This window comes from Protopterus annectens, chromosome 7.part0 (assembly GCF_019279795.1).
Source record: "Protopterus annectens isolate FY-2018-M chromosome 7.part0, PAN1.0, whole genome shotgun sequence".
NCBI lineage: Eukaryota > Metazoa > Chordata > Ceratodontiformes > Protopteridae > Protopterus > Protopterus annectens.
The window spans coordinates 191,758,930-191,771,429 of record NC_056739.1 but is presented as its reverse complement, the minus strand read 5'-3'; positions in this window follow the sequence as shown (position 1 = coordinate 191,771,429).

The window sequence follows — 12,500 nt, the reverse complement described above, 5'->3', positions numbered from 1 at the left end:
CAATATTACCACTCATAATATTAACCAAGACTCAAGTTTGACAGCATCTTTGAATGCAAACCTCAATTGCACCTGACTGGGGTTTGCATTTCTTGTACCAAGTTTCATCATATTTCATACATTTCACACACTTGTCATGCACTGTAGCACACATTTTAAAAAAGACAGATGTATAGAGCACTGCACAGAAACCTCCCAGTGTTTCCTGTTTATAAAGAAGGGGTGGTTTGATACCTGCAATCCCATAATGCAGTGTCCTTTAATGTTCTTCATATTGATCACTGCAGTAGCCTTAGCTATATGGATTATATCCTCCCAAGGTTATAAAAGCCAGCCACCTGTCAAGAAGCTCTAGCTGAGCTGACTAAATAAAAGCTTGGGCACAAAGCCCTTCAGAGCTCTACTACCGCTGAAGAGTACACTCCTCTGAGGTATTTGAGGATCGACAGCCAGCTTGTGCTATTCCTTGCTGGGCAGATGAGTTCCCTTTATGGAAATAAAGACTTCCATTTTCTTAGTTTGTTGATGTTTTATTACTTTCATCATCATCAGGAAAGTTATTTTAAAGCTAGGAGTGTTATTATTTAGCAGCCTGTTTTGAGACCATAAGGTACTTTTAAATGGGGCGCTCATTTTTTCTGTCATTTTAAGAGTTGTGTAAAGTAACTGAAAACATATTTTCTGTGGAGAAATTGTGTTTATTTTTCCATTATTGGGCTGTCAAAGTGTTTTGAAGTGTTTTTTACTCTTTTTTTCCGTTACAAAAAAAAGTTAATTTTTGTGAGCTGGTGGTTTTACTGCAATTTGCTGCTTGCCTTCCTTGGGAAAGCAGCACCATTTTTGGCTTGATCATGGAACGGTCTACCAGCCCCATGGTCAGTCCTTCTTCCAGTCACAAAAAGAAAAAGTTAAGCAAACAGCCTTTGCCACCACAGCAAGCTAGCAAAATCATTTGTTGGTGGGTGACTCAGCTGTGGCATTTTGTTATACTTCAGACCACTCGTGTTTTTCTCCAGAGCCTTCTGGTGCAGCACCTACAGCCACTATAGACTGGGCATTAACCATGTCCACTGCTGCTGTTGGAGTCCCCTCAGTGGGCAAAGGAGAGACACTCTTATCAGTCCTGGGAGAGGGAGTAGGGAAGGTTTCCCTTTTGTGTTAGAATCCCATGTCCATCTCTGGGGAAGCAGCTCCTACCATTAGTAACACTGTTTGCCCCATTATTTCCTGTCAAAAAGAAACAGAAAAACAAGCATGTATCTAGGTCTCCCCCTTGTTACAGAAGGATTGTCCAGAACCTACACTCATTCCTCCTGTCCTGTCTGCTTTAGAGGATGTGTGTCTTACTGCCTGCAGTTTTCCTGATTGTCAACCAGCTGTCCCTAAAAGGCAGATAGGATGTATAAAGTTCCTCAGTCTTTTAAATTTGTATCCACTATTCCCTAACCTGACCCAGCAGCTGTAGCCTTAATTGACGCCACTGCTGCTAAGCACTTAGATTATTCAAATCCTACTCATTCTAATAAGCATGGGGAAATTATGGATAGGTATGGAGAAAAATTGCATACTTCTGCAACTTGGATCTTCAGAAGTTTGAACTGTCAGCCTCATAAATGAAAGTTTCTGCTAATAAATTGTGAAAGTATGCAGACTGTTTTATCTACAGTTTCTTTTTGTGAAGAAAAACATGCTTTAAATAACCTAGTTTCTTCTCTTTCATAGGTCACTACTCATTGTTTACAGTGAGTGTGTGGATATGACATTTGATAGTACTTCCAGGGCTATAATGAATAAACAGAGATCTCTCAGGGTAAAGTACCTGCTATGTCCCCAAACGAAAAATGTCAATATCAAGGTGCAGGTACTCCATGACTATCGAAGCCAACCATCAACCAAAAAAGCAGAAAATCAATAAAAAAATTTTTATATTGAACAACAAAAAAACTTTATTCCATGACTTGTTAGCGCTTTCACGTCTACTCTGGACGCTTCTTCAGACTTTGATAAAACACTTCATCACTTCTGTATTTAAATACATATCAATTAAACAGTTAATCAATGAAAGCCTTTGTATGAATACATAACTATAAAAAGTCAGAAACTTCTAAATAAAAAAGTCAGAAACTTATATTGTAAAAATTAAAAATTCAACATTGACACTAAAATGGACGTAGTAATAGATTATTACTGTTATTAACATTTCGGATGGCAAATAGCATATGAATATTTATTAAAAACACAAGAGCATATAAAAACAGCATGTGATAAAAAACAGCATGTGATCCATTTACATTCTTCCCTTTCAGTGAAGTTACTAACATTGCCTAATCTCAATGTGGTGTGTGTCAATTCAATAACTAAGAACTCAAAAATGTGTGTGGTGCCTTGCGATAGGACATGTCTAGCCAGTGCGTTCCTGTCATGGATCATCAGAATGAAAGCAGATGAAGGACATGGCCTTAATGAGAGGGTTACTTTGAAACCCTTTCTAGTCAGTCATCATCTGAAGCATTAGCAGTTATTTAAAGCTATACATTTGACTTTTTCATGTCTCTTGGTGTTAGTAGGAATATGTATTTTTAGAAGTTTTTCAGTAGTTTCACATATTTGAAATGTTTTTTATCACATGCTGTTTTTATATGCTCTTGTGTTTTTAATAAATATTCATATGCTATTTGCCATCCGAAATGTTAATAACAGAAATAATCTATTACTACGTCCATTTTAGTGTCAATGTTGAATTTTTAATTTTTAATTTTTACAGTATAAGTTTCTGACTTTTTATTTAGAAGTTTCTGACTTTTTATAGTTATGTATTCATACAAAGACTTTCATTGGTTAACTGTTTAATTGATATGTATTTAAATACAGAAGTGATGAAGTGTTTTATCAAAGTCTGAAGAAGCGTCCAGAGTAGACGTGAAAGCTCTAACAACCCATGGAATAAAGTTTTTTTGTTGTTCAATATAAAATTTTTTTTATTGATTTTCTGCTTTTTTGGTTGATGGTTGGCTTCGATAGTCGTGGAGTACCTACACCTTGATATTGACTTCCAGGGCTATGGCAACTGATACTATTTAAAGTCAGCTCGTATGGCTGCATTCTCAGAACCTCCCAGATTATATAAAAATGAGATTTTAAATTATCCCTTGGATAGAGATTTAGTGTTCAATCCCTCTGTTACAGTGGTGAGCAAAAAGTGTGATGAAAGGGGCAAGCTGATCCAAGGAATCTCTATGATTTTACAGCCCTCCTTTTCCAAATTGTCCAAGGGATTTTCTTTCTCCTCATCCAATTTTAGCAAAAAAACATAATAAACAATCTCAACAGGATTCAGATAAACATACATTTAAGAAGGAATGACAAGGGAGTTCCAAAAAGAAGTCTCAAGCCTCCCAAAACCGAGGACAGTCCAACAAGTTTGAATGAATATTCAAGAGACCTTGTGACCCTCCACCCTGGCCCCTTTTCCTTCTAAAACATCTGAATCTCCATAGATTATTTCAGACAAATGAGTTCTAAAACATTTTCAGCAATGTTACAGAGGCTGTGGAAGGAACTTCCTCCTTTCCAGGGGTTCATTCATCATCCTGTAGATCAGACTCTTTTGTTTCCACCTGTTCTTTATCACGTGATGTCCCACGGAGTGATAGAACCAGTTCCTCCTTCCCTGGTGGGGAAGAGGTTTTATTCAAGGTTGTGCCTAGTGCCAAAGAACAAAAATGCTTGGTGACCTGTTCTGGATCTTTATTTCCTAAATCTGCTTGTGGTAGTGCCCATATTCACACTGCTGTCACTTCATAACCTGTTACCTCTTCTTCCTCCTTGAAGTTTCCTGGTAACACTAGACTTAAAAAATGGTGATCATCACATCCCTATTCATCCAGATTTCAGACGTTTCTTAAGGTTTTGTGTGACTGGATCACATTATAAGTTCTGTGCCTTACCCTTTGGACTATCCAGTGCACCAAGAGTGTTTACAAATTGTCTGTCTCTGATTATAGCTCATTACAGGCAACAGAGTATCCACATTTTTCCATATTTAGACAGCTTGCTTATCTTTGCAGAGTCTTTTTCAAGATGTCAGAAATCTCTCTCTCTTGGTTGAGAAATCTCTTGCACAAACTAAGATTCCAAGAGAACATTCAAATGTCGTTCTTGACTCCCTCACAATGGATTGTTTTCCTGGGATGTCAACTAGACTCCTGAGTCCCAAGAGCTTTGCTTCGACAGGAGAAAATAAATCTTTATGTAGATATATTTCTAAGGTTTTCTGTTCAGACTGCTTACTGTGAAGGAATACCTCAGGATTTTGGGTCTCATGGCATGTATGATTCTCATGATATTCCTGACAAGACTCCACATGAGAAAGATAATATGGTGGTGCATTCTGTACAGAAGTACCACCACAGGCCAAAATGTTCAACACAGGAAATTTATTTAAGTGATGGCAGACAAAGAAATTGATCTTAAAAATAGCTGATCGTTAAACACTTTCATCCATATGATACATGGGACTTCATCAGAACTAAACCAACTAAATCAACTTGTATCACTTCCTTTTTATAGCCATCTGGATCTGCTCTCAGTTGTCCTTAATTTTTCATCACATTCCACTGACTTCCCTGGTTCCCAAAGGATTTTGTCAAATCTGTCTTGGTTGCTGAGGAAATCCTTTGGCTGGCAAAATTCACCCCTTATCTTTTCAGATCCCAGTGCTGGGGTTTGTCAGAAGACAAATATTTTGGTGGAGACAATGGATATCCCTAAAAAACAGTCTCCATTTCTCCCTCCCTGTTCCAAAGCAGTCAGTCACCACAGACACTTCGGATTTTGCTGGGGGGATAGCTTCAGGAGCGATAAAAGTGCAGGGGGTGTGAAACATGAAGGACAGACGTAAGCACATAAATATCAAGGAGATGCTTGCCTTGATCAAGTCACTGAACTCTCTGAACCATCTTTGGTCCCTGAGATGTCTTTCAAGTGGTTACAGACAATACCACAGCCATGTGGTACATCAATAAGCAAGGGGGAACCAGGTCATACCCTCTTTGCAGACTGGCCATTTTAGCTTGGGATATAGCTTCACAGCACAAGATCACTCTACAGGCATCCTAAATTCTGTCAGAGCAAAATTGTGTGACGAATAGAAAATCCTTAGAGGGGCTGACAAAGGTTAAAGTACTGCAGAATAAGGAGAAATCTCACAGAACAAGAAGAAAAGCAAATGCAGAGTGATAAAAAGAAAGTAAGGGAGTTTCTGGATAATATGTATGAGTTTAGAAAAATTACAGTTAAGCAACTATTTTTTAATAACAATTCCAGAGCACAACAACTTAGACAACAGAATGTTGGAAGGGTTGTCACCAACTTAGGGGACCTATAACAAGAAAAATAACCAGGTTAGGTATAATTTTATCAGCTTGAGAAGAAGTTGTGTATGATAACTAATAAAGAATTGAAGGAATTTATCTGGGAGGGAAAGAGAGCAAGAGTTAAATGGGATAAGCTGATCCTTCCAGCAGAACATGGTGGTTTAGGTGTACCTGATTTGAAAGGATATTTTACAACTACACAGTTAATGCTCATATATGTAACATGAGCAGAATGTTATAATTCAAAGTGGAAGGGGATGATGAAACAAGGAGAACTTCAAGAAACAGAGAGAGAGTGGGATTTTGGATGCTGATCCTTAAGAAGAATAATAACCTGGCCGAATATTAGTCATAAAGTAGCGGAAAGTATGCTAAGAACTAAGCCAATACGAAAATGGAAATTTTGCCAAATAGGGATGACTGCAAGTAGGGGTACAGAAAATAGGCAAGAGAGGGCTTGAATTTATTGGATAAACCTGGTAAATGAACCAATATATTGGGAGCAAATAACTCAAGCAGGAAGGGTAACAGACATTTAGACTGCAGGCTAGAGACTGCATTGCATAACAGGACTTGATCTCAGAGAATAATCAAAGAGAAAGGGATAGGAACTTTTATGTGAAAGACCTGTTCTGATAGAGTTTTTTTGTTGAATCTAGAACAGAGGCAGCTGTTTAAAAGGGATATTACTAGGGCATATAAATTACTGTGTGATAACTTTAAGAATCAGTCAAACAAGGCTAGAAACAATTGGGAAGAGAGAATGAAAAAGCAATTTGCAAGAAAACAATGGAAAACATATGTATGGCTCCCAAGTGTGCAACAAAGTCCAGAAGGTGTAGGATCTTTGCTTGGAAGTGTTTGCATAAGTATTTTTATACCCCAAGTAGACCTCAACGAATTTTCTTAAGGTGGATAGCAAATGTTGGAGGTGTGATGGAGAAGAAATGGGTAACTGGGAACATATGTTTTTGGGAGTGTAATGAGTTGGCGGATTTGAAAAATTCCCTACAGAGTACTCTGTCAGGAATAGTGGATGATTAAATGGCTGTAAGTAAGGAAATGGTTCTTCTGAGCTGTGATACAGAATCTGAATTGCCTAGACATACTGAGGCTTTATTAAGTTTAATTCTGTTGACTGCCACAAAAGCAATTACTAGAAATGGAAATCAAAGTCTGCAGTAACTGTGTTTGAGATATTGAATATTATTAAAGAGATAAAAGAACAGGAAGATTTATCTTTAGAAAAGGGAAGGAGCAAATTGCGTAGAAGTAAATGGACATTGTGGGAAGAATACATGCATAAAATGCTCAGGAGGAGGTAGAGCAAGGTTTAAGGGAAGGCAGGAACTCAATGATTTGTAATGTTGGACTGATGATCGTAACAAAGAAAATATATGTGATGTATATTGTATTTAAATGGAAACATGTTAAAATGGTGTTCTCTTCCGTTAATGTATGTTTGTCTCTGTCTTAAGTGATAAATTAATAAAGGTGTTTAAAAAAAAAAGCAAAATTGTGTGGTAGACAAGCTGAGCAGGACAAGAGCAGACCCTCACAAATTGAAACTAGATCGGGGGTCTTCCAAGATTTGATCCATCTGAGGGGAATTCTTCAAGTATACCTCTTTGCTTTGTCTCTGAACAATCAGCAGGCAGAATTCTGTTCCAGGACTACATGCAGGAAGGTTGGGAAGACAAATGCCTTTTTATTATTTGAACAGGATGATCCTGTGTGCCTTTTTCCACTTTCCACTAATATCCAGGGTACTTTTGAAGTTTCAGAAGGAGTCCCCTGAGACCATTTTGGTGACTCCTTTATGGTCCATGCAACCATGGGTCTCCCTTCTTTTGGAAATGGCAATGGGGCAATTACGACAAGCTTCCTCACAGACTGTATCTACTCACGCAAGACCAGAGGTATCGGATATATGCTGCATTAATCATCTCCAGCTGACTGCCTGGATGATAGGGTCTTAACTGCTTTAGGACCTGTTTTCTGAGTACCTGCATCATGTACTAATGAGACAAGAAAACTTTCTACTAGGAAATCATATATTACCAAATGGAAAAGGTTAGTTGGTGCCAACAAAGTAACCAGCAACCATTCCGGGCTATTTGTTCTCTCGATTTGTAATTTTTGTGTGAGTTAGGATCCTATGGCCTTTCTTATTCCTCTGTCAAGGTTCATTTATCAGCCATTTCAACATGTGTGCCCATGGATCCTCCTCTTTCAATGCAGTATCATGTCAAATGTTATTGAGAGGGGTTTTGCATAAGAGGCCTGCTAGAAATCTGATGGCCCCTTTTTAATTTAATGTTGGAAAAGCTAATATTTGCTCCATAAAATTAGTTAACCTAGCTGACTTGAGGCTCTTAACAAAGAAAACAGTTTTACTAATTGTTCTGACCTCTGCAGGAAGGGTATCTGAGTTGCAAGCTCTTTTGGTGAGTCAACCCTATCTCGTTTTTCACAGGGGCAAGGTTTCTTTGAGAACTGATCCTTCTTTTATGCCTAAAATGGTGTCTGAGTTTACTTTAAGCCAAACTATCCATCTCTTCATTTTCTTTCCTGAACTTAAAATGAGGGAAAAAGGATACTCCATACCTTGGATGTCCACAGACAACTCAGGTACTATCGTGACAAAACTAAATCTTTCAGATCTTTGCATAAGTTAGTTATGATTTGTAAAGGTAAGAAGAAAGGACAACCTTTGCTAGGACCATTCTCCAGGAGCTCCTGGACCTTTCCCCTTCCACGTTCCAAATTTAGTTAGCTATGGTAATTTACCCATATAACTAAGGCTACTGCAGCAATGATCAATATGAAGAATGTAGTACAGTTGTGTAAGGTGAACTTAACATGACAGTAGATGTTGAAATGATCACTGTCAGTGTTGTTGAAGTTGTTCCCACCCTTCCTCCATGCTCCCTATTTTGTCTGGCAACTGTACTTTTTTCATAATGTCACCTTTTAGTAGAACAAATCATCAACTAAAAGCAATGTAGTAAGTTATTAAAAGTAAATACCAGCCAAGAAACCCAGACGGTGTTTGTTGTGCATTATCTGAGTGTAAACAAGAGAAAAGAATTTACAGGGTGTGGCAGGATATGAGGATAATGATAGGAAATGAGAAGCCTGATGAGTCACAAAGTTGCATGTCAGACGTGAACTGGTTCTCCGTCAGGAAAAGACAGCTGGAAACATTTCTCAGAATGTTTTTGTATCAGTGTTTTACTTTAGCTTTTATATATGAGTCTGTTTTGTGTTTTGTTTTCCATCTGTGATTACTCTGTACATGACGATGATTTCTTTTTCAAAATGCAGTGCCTTATAGTAATCAAAAAAAAACCTTCTACATTTAGCCTTTTTCATTATTTTACTAATGTTCTTTTCACTCTGGTAATCATCTCTTTGCATGTTTTCTGTAGCAATAAGGTTTGTTTTAAAGCTGATGCATGGTGATTGTCCGGATAAAGATGCTCTGAAATGGAAGTGTAGCCCTAAAGCCAATGATACTGTGTACTGTTGTGTTGTGCTCCACAATCTGTACATCTGTTGTGCAGATGACAGAACTGGAAATCAGGTGAGCCAAAGTAACATCTTTGTCACTGATGTGTATCTGGAGCTGTTATGGCCCATGCCAAGTACATGAATAACACAGTACATTTTTATTTACTCTTTATCACTGTATGACATGTATTGTGGAACATCAGTGACGGAGGACAGGATAACAGGGATTAAATATCGACAAGCCTGCGAGTGCTGTGCATCAACAGTGCCAGCAGGCTGAGAGGTTTTCACTTACACCTCCTGACAGGTGCATTAAGTAGTAAAAAGACATCCTTTGTGGTCTACATTAAGTTGTGTCTTAGGATAATTCATGGGTCGGCTAGGTAATCATAAGCTAGAAGAAGAGGCGATCATTAGCGAAGAGTACATGGCAGTATGTCATGCTGGCATTTGGTGTTTACATTATGAGACTGGAATTACAGATGTGGTCAGCAGCAGCAGGGAGGAAAACATTCAGTCTGGCTTTGTCTGCGTCTTGGGTGATGGTCCTAATTCTTTTCCTTATTTTTAAATGCCAAGTTGATGCATAGGGATGCCACTGTTTGGGATGGTATTCATTAGTAAAACTTTTGGCATCTGAAGCAATACATGATATTCTTTTGGGGGACACACCTTAATATTAAATCATAGCGTTTGGATTTTATCAATCTTTCTTCCCATAATTTTTATTAGCAGTGGCTTTGTACCCTGCAAAGACCAGTGCTAGTCTTGCACAAGCATTCCAGTGAGCCCTGATTGGTGCGCAAGGCAGCTCATATCTAGTCATTATTGCTAAGAGCTTTCTTCACTTTTTGCTGCTGTTAATACTTCACGTCCCACCTCAAGTCAGATTAATTTCTCTCTTTAGTGTCTTACACTTTCTTCATCATCATCATCATCATCAACCCCCTTTTTCCCATTTTGCTACATGGAGTCACAGTGCTGTGTCAACAGTCACCATCTCTCTTGATTCAATGCCAATCTCTTACTTTCTTCAACAGTCATGCCTGACCATCGCAAGCCTTCTGTCACACAATCCAACCATCTCTTTGCTGGACACCCCTATTTTGTCTTATGTTCTTCCTGTCTGTTCCAAATCTTCTTCAGAAAATTGTCTTCTGCTTTTATTCACGTGCCAAAACCACCATAATGTGTTCTGACTGACTTTCTCTGCAAGTGGAGCTACTTTGGCTTCTGTTCTGCTGTTCACATTTCTTTGTCTGTCCAGTAGTGTGCATTCTACTACCTATCTCAGGCACTTCATCTCCATCACCTCTAGAAAGAAAAATAGTGTCCTTTCCCTGTGTCATGTAGTGAACAGGATTTTTATACGAGGTAAATGCACTCTTCCTCTCAACATTCAAATAAGGTGAATTCTGCTTTGGTGATAATATTACAATTTTTGTGAATATCTTTCACTTACATTGCATTACATTTGCTTGACAACAGAAGGAGACAACAAGCCTATGTAGTCTGCCCTTTAAAATGCATATTTAGCTTTATACATCCCCTCTATCCTTACCTTTGGTCCTATAGAAAATACCCTTCTGAAAAGACAGAGAGAGATATGAAGATCCCACTTAAAATATGGCGCATGGTACCACAACTCATCTTCATTTTTATGGATGTTTTAAAAGTAAATAGTCATCCAGACTCACAGTGTCCAACAACAAAGAAAGGCAGACATGATTTATAAATCTTCAGATATTTCAGATTTATATAATTCTAACAAGGATAATCCTGCATTACTTTCTGTAGCATCATATAACAGAGTGGAAAAAGCTGCTCCTCTTTCATCCTTTCTACATAATGAATAATGATTTTAGGTTACTAATATGGTAAAATTTAAACACATACAGTACCTCACCAGTTAGATAACTAGAAATGTGTAGAAATGTATGTAGATGTGTATTTGGCCAGTTACCAGCATGGTGATTAGTGCTGTCTATAAACTATCATTGTTGGTGTAGTTTATGTTTGTATGCCAGCAAAGATTAACTGTGTGCATGTGTGTCATTTTCCGTTTCTTTCATGGCTGTATGACTGGGGATTACATATATTTAAGTAAGGTGTGGATGTGTGAGGAGAAGCTCTCCATACAGAGGTAGAGAGAGCTTTCCCCTTAAAAAAATGGATGTTTTAGAAGTCAAAGAATTGTGATTTTCAATATATGTATGCGTGTATGAATGTATATATATATATCTGTGTGTGTGTGTGTGTGTGTGTGTGTGTGTGTGTGTGTGTGTGTGTGTGTGTGTGTGTGTGTGTGTGTGTGTGTGTGTGTGTATGTGTATGTATATATATATATAAGAGCGCTACAGAATCCTGAAAGCCCAAAATCCTGAAAGTTCAAAATCCTGAAAACTCAAAATACTGAAAACTCAAAATCCTAAAAACACACAGGATACCAACATTCACTATATTCCAGCACAAGTACATACAGAAACATATTATGCCCCCCTGCACCCCCCCCCCACACACACACACACACCCTGCTACTTAAATACTTAAATATATCAACTCCAAGATTGCACTTAGTGTAGTGATGTGCAATCTTGGAGTTGATATATTTAAGTAGCGGGGGGGGGGGCACAGCCCCCCACATGGAAGGTGGAGGGGGGGCTTGCCCCCTGCTTATACTTGGAGAACAGTAATATAGTTTGTGTTTTATTTGTTTCTGTATGTACCTGTGCTGGAATATAGTGAATGTTGGTATCCTGTGTGTTTTCAGGATTTTGAGTTTTCAGTATTTTGAGTTTTCAGTATTTTGAACTTTCGTTATTTTGGTCTCAGGATTTTGGGCTTTTGGGATTCTGTAGCGCTCTCAATATACTTCAAGAAAAACACAGTCAAGCTAGACTTTTCACTGTGTGATGCCTTAACCCTCTGGTAATAGAGGTCCATGGGATATATACAAATGACCCCTTAAGGCCATTAACTGATCATCTACATGGCTTTGGAGTGTTCATGACTTTTTTTTCTTTTTTAACTTTTTAAGTCTCTATGGTTACATTCAGGCCAGTAAAGCCAAATCCCAACAGCTGTGGACATGCATGTTTCAACCTCTTTATTGGCCTCATCAACATAGCATAAATGGATAGCCTTTGACTTTCAGAAGCCATGTACCTGAAGCACGTAATGTCCTTAAGGGGCAATTTACATATACCTCATTACAGGAGGTTTAAGTTATTACACAGTGAAAACTCTAACTTGGCCGGGTTTTACTGAATGTTTTATCTCTGTGACCTTTTTACTCTTTGATTTTGACGTTAGTTGGGACATTTTGCAGGCATCTTAAACTATCCACACACACACACCCTTTTATATATATATATATATATATATATATATATATATATATAGTGCATATAAAAAAGTTTACACACCCCTGTTAAAATGCTTAATTTTTGTGATATAAAAAAATGAGACCACAATAAATCATTTCAAAACCTTTCCAACCTTTAATGTGACCTATAACCTTTACAATTCAATTGAAAAACAAACAAATCTGTTGAGGGAAAAAATATAAAAAATAAAAAACACAATATGCTGGTTGCATAAGTGTGCACACCT